At 37.8% G+C, this 5,207-nt stretch overlaps 1 long non-coding RNA gene across 1 annotated transcript; it reads left to right on the forward strand.

Moving 5' to 3' along the window:
* Positions 1–361: 361 nt before the first annotated feature.
* Positions 362–1,479, forward strand: LOC127127850 (uncharacterized). The gene is made up of 2 exons (XR_007805484.1): positions 362–1,158; positions 1,262–1,479. It is a non-coding gene; the product is annotated as an uncharacterized LOC127127850 (long non-coding RNA).
* Positions 1,480–5,207: the final 3,728 nt, after the last annotated feature.

Raw genomic sequence — 5,207 nt, forward strand, 5'->3', positions numbered from 1 at the left:
TATTAGAAGTTCGATGCAGAAATTAAAAGTTAGAAGTTAGAATGCGGAATTTAAATGTTAGGAGTTAGTCAAGATAAAAAGAGAAATAACAAGAGAATTGCAATCAAATATTAAATCTAAACAAGTGTCTAAAGTAAACAATTAACAAAAATTAAATTCTAAAATTAAACAATCAAAATTCTAAAACTCAAATAATTAACAAAATTAACATTTTAAAATATTAACAAAATTAACATTTCAAAATATTAACAAAATATCCAAAACCAGTACCAAAATTAAACTCTAAAAGTTATCAAAACATTAAAACTCTAATTATGAACAAAATCACCTTCTAACCATGTCTAAACAGCATGGGCTTAGAATAGTTCCAAGCCCAATCACAGGGGAGGTAGGTACAGGATGAGTGGGGTGCACAAAGAATTGCATTGGGTCTAATTGAGATAGTTGAGCCCAAAGTGAAGGAACATGAAGCAACGTGAGGTTCACTTCGTTCTTCCTCACACTCACTCTTGGGAGTTCACAGAAGAAACAGGCGACAAACCTAGCCGCGCCGGTTCGTCACCAGCGGCGGCGATTCAAAATCATCCAAGCTCTCACATAGCTCTCTGACGTCTCTCCTAACCGAAACGCTACACCTCTCCACCTAAACCAAATGAATCGCTAACGTGAGATTTCTACATGGATCGAATCGAGCGTCAAATCAGAACAAGGAACCGGACTCGAACAAGCATATCACCACAGCAAATCGACTAATGCGAAGAAATGAGGGGGCTTACCGGCGATGGCGAAGGTGAATCCGCCGGTGAATGTCGGATTCGAAGCTCAGGTACTTGCTCTTCGCGCTAGTTGATTCTTCGATCTTCTTTCCTCGGTTCTTATCACGAGTTTCTTCTGTTACGTGGCTAAGCTTTTGCTTTCGCGATTGCTCTGTTTTATGATGAACTGTGATTCTTCTTCTTGAATATTCACCGAAATTGATGGTGTGGTGAGAGCTATGAGGTGAAGAATTTTGTGTGTGGTGAAGAATGAAGAAATTGGTGAAAAAATGGAACTCGCGAGCCCTTTTTTGAGTGTTGAAGATGATGGATGATTTATAGGGATTGAAGCTTTAACGAAGTTGGGATTCTGTTAGCATCACCGGGCTCAAATTCGTTAGAGGTTCGAATCCCGTTAGTTGATCCATTAAATCTGGTTAGCTTTTAGTGCAGTTAAAGTATGAATTTTCTCTATTCTGTTTTTCAGTTGGGTGTTGGATTTGCAGGTTGTATGCAGCTTCCATCGTTCGCGTTTGTAGCTGGTGTTTAGTTTGTTGTTGGCTTTGCATCGGCTTTTGATGTTGTTGCCGTTTGGCTTGTCGTATTGATCTGCAATGACCTGTCTTTGTTGTGTTCATGGCTATCACTGAAACCGATAGGATCTTCTGCACTAGATGTAGTAGCTACAATTGAATAAATGAATTCAGTTTGAATTCGAGTTAAATTTGGGTTACTAGCAATGACTTTTTTCTCTTAGAAATGGTTGAAACCTTATTTTAATCATCACTGGCATTATTTGCAACATTACATGGGCATTTGGATATGATTATTGGACATGGATATGGATTTGGTTATTGTTGGATTAATGGATTTCAGATAATTGTTAAGAAATTGGATATGATTGTTGAGTATGGATATTAAAGGATAATTGGTTTGGTTGGATATTTAGTTTGTTGGATAACTGTTTTGTGAATTGGATGTTAGAATGGGCTTAAAGTGGATTTGGCCCACTAAATAATAAAGTCAAAAAAAGAAAATCTAGTAATGAAAAAATGTCAAAGTTAATTTGTAACACAAATGATATTTTCTAAAATTAATTGGATAAAGAAAAATGATGAAATGGTTATGAAATCAAACTAATTCTCCAAACTCTATTTGAATCTCAAGAATCAAATTCTGAATTAAAATCAAATTTGAACCTTAAAGATCAAGTCAAAACTTCTAGAATTAATTCGAAATAGATGGAATGATTATGGATCACATGATTAAGGATTTAAAGGTTGATAGTTGACTTTGGTCAACTGGTTGACCAAAAAGTCAACCCAGGTAAAAATGCGTATTTTCTCATGGACAAACGAATATGGATCACAATATCCTGAACCAAACAACTTATGTTAATTCTATGAATCAAACCAGGTGAATATCGACCAAACGATAGTTCATATACAAGACCCCCGAATAGCAAAGCCATGAATTAGGATTTCAACCCATATGATGTGCAATGTCGTAAACTTCAATCCAACTCCGATTTTATCAACCCCAAACCCTGAATCCATGATCTGTTAGCGGATGTTAGTCATGAATGGACGAGTGCACATGAATGAGTATGAATGAGATATGAATGAGGTTAGATGAATATCAAGTTATAGTAAGATGAAAAAGCGAAAAAGAGGCAAAATTTTGGGGTATGACAGTTGCCCCTATTTAATTTTCTCGGACCTGAAGGTATGAATAGAAACAACTTTCAAACATTCATGGTGTTAGAGGATTAAATACTAAAATAACCAAGAAATTTTCCCGTAGGGAATGAATGAAGTTAATGAGATGTAGGTAAAGGTGTTTATGAAAAGTTATGCAATGAGATGCTTTATGAAGTCATGCATGCTATATGCGATATGTTAGGTAAAACCTAGACTCAAGGGGATCTGCCAGATAAATCTAGGCTTTGACACACTCTGATAGGTGGGGAACTTTGCAAATAGGTATGAAAACCTCATATTGTCCCTCAAGCACAACGGTGGGGATGAAGTTCTCGAACAATGGCTACCCAAACCCCGGGACTCACCAAGCCTACATCAAGCGTTTAAACAAACAAGAAGAAAAGATCTGACAAAGGTACCCTACTCGTGCGAAAGGCAATGAGGGGGGACGTGATTTCGTGCACAAAGCAACGAAATAAACTCTTGAAAGGTAAGTTATCTTAATTATCTTCTCCATGCGAAAGGCAAGGAGGACTGGCACAAGGCCGAAGGTCTTGCGAAAAAGCAAGTGACTGGTGAGAGATTCAAAAAGGTACTTGCAAAAGGAAATACAAAGGATAGATATTTCGGGAACACCTGCGGGGAATACCATTCTAGAGTTTTTATGATAATGTTCTCACTAGGGAGGAAGAACGTCTCAACGGAGGATTCTTTTATGCTTTCGAGAAAGACTTTTATGCAGTTATGCATGTTTATCTTGCATGGCGTAATGTTCCACCTCGATTGAATGTGCTATGCGATTTATGATGCGATGTGATGTAATGCATGATTACTTATGCAAGATGCTGATGCAGTTTATGCAATGGTCTGGATGTATTTGGGTACACCAAGTGTGGTTGGGTTTTTTAGTAAGGGATCTGACTTCAAAGGTTTATGAAATAACAATTGTCCTCGTCAAAGGGTTGGCGAAAAAGGAATGTCGTCATCAAAGAGTTGATGGGACAACAATTGTCATTGTAAAAGGGTTGTCCTCGTCAAAGAGTTGATGGGACAGGGGTTGAAGGAAAAGGAATATCATCATCAAAGATTTAAAGACGGACTGTCAAAAGAAGGAATTTCGTCATCAAAGAGTTGAAGACGACTATCGAAAAAAGGAATGTCGTCATCAAAGAGTTAATGACGAATGTCGAAAAAGGAATGTCATCATCAAAGAGTTAATGACGTCTGTCAAAAATGGAATGTCATCATCAAAGAGTTAATGACGTCTGTCGAAAAAGGAATATCGTCATCAAAGAGTTAATGACGACTGCCGAAAAAGGAATGTTATCATCAAAGAGTTAATGACGACAGTCAAAAAAGAAATATCGTCATCAAAGAGTTGATGACGGGCTGTTGAAAAAGGAATGTCGTCATCAAAGAGTTAACGACGGACTGTGGATGGAAAAGGGAATGTTTGGTATGCCTATGATGCATGTTAATTTGATGCAGTCTTTTCGCCTCAACGAGAGAACTTTTTTTTATATGGAACTTCCTACCGCGGCAGGAAAGTCATGCATGTATGTTGTATGCAGTGCATTTGCAAATGCAAGTTGGTGATTAGTTTTTTGGGTTGGTCTTTCTTTTCTGAAGGCGAGATCTTTTGGGTACCAATATTGATTGGATTTGAATTGGTGATGATGCCAACAAAGTGGACTTTGGTTTTTTGGTAGTTGCCAATACATACTGGACTTGTGGTTTCGGAAAGGATTTGACTTCCCAACACTCGATATTTGAAGATGCTATGATCAGAGGATAGATGCGGATGCTCTCGGTGCCTCAAGTTTGATCCTCAGTTGAAGTCTTGTCTTTGTTCCCAAGAGAGAACTTCCACTCCTTTGCTTGATATGCCATGATAATTGGCAGATGATTGTATGAGCATAGCGATATAATCAATGCAAAATGATCATGCTCTTACTCTACTCCAGTCTGTAGGGTATTCAAAGGAATCTTCGTCGAAAGGAAACCTTGGGAGGAATTATACCATGACATGGTCTGAGATGATTTGCCCCAGTGTATGAATATGCAGTGGTTTGCGTTTTTCCTGAGCCCTTGAGGGAATTGCTCCTGATTAACTGAGTATTGAGGACTTGTCTCCCTGATCAATTGATGCTTGGAGATTTGCTTTAGACTACCCAACTCTTAGGTCAACACAGTCACTGGATGCCATGCCCCTGATCCATAGGATTACGAAATAGTCTTGATTCGGGATAGCCTCGGCAATCGTTCAAGCTCTTCTTTGACTGATCTTTGGAATTTCCTTGACGTCAAGTATTGTCTTGTAGTTAAAATTGTTCATTTAAAAATGGTAATTTTAATGTGAAATTCATGCAAGTTTTGAAAAGAATCATTTATTTGAGATGATTGTAGTGACAAGTGACGAGTGGATCATTAGTCCAAACGTAGTTCTGATTTAGCTAATGTGAAAGATACATTGAAAACATGATATCAACACAGAAGATTAGCAAATATTTAGGAGTCAGTTTATGCAACCTTGCTGCAGTATGCTTTTCAGAATAAACCCTGCTTTAATTAGGTCTTTTGAGGGTTGTAACATGGTCTGGTTCACGGTTATTGAAACAAAGGATATAAGGCTCAAATTTGATTTTAACCCATCCCTCATTCCTGATGTTCTCCAGTCCTACGTTTAGCTAATTCAACATATGCATTCATCCTCCAAGGGAGTTTGATAGTGTAAGAATGAAGATGATGATTC

This window comes from Lathyrus oleraceus, chromosome 3 (genome assembly GCF_024323335.1).
Source record: "Lathyrus oleraceus cultivar Zhongwan6 chromosome 3, CAAS_Psat_ZW6_1.0, whole genome shotgun sequence".
NCBI lineage: Eukaryota > Viridiplantae > Streptophyta > Magnoliopsida > Fabales > Fabaceae > Lathyrus > Lathyrus oleraceus.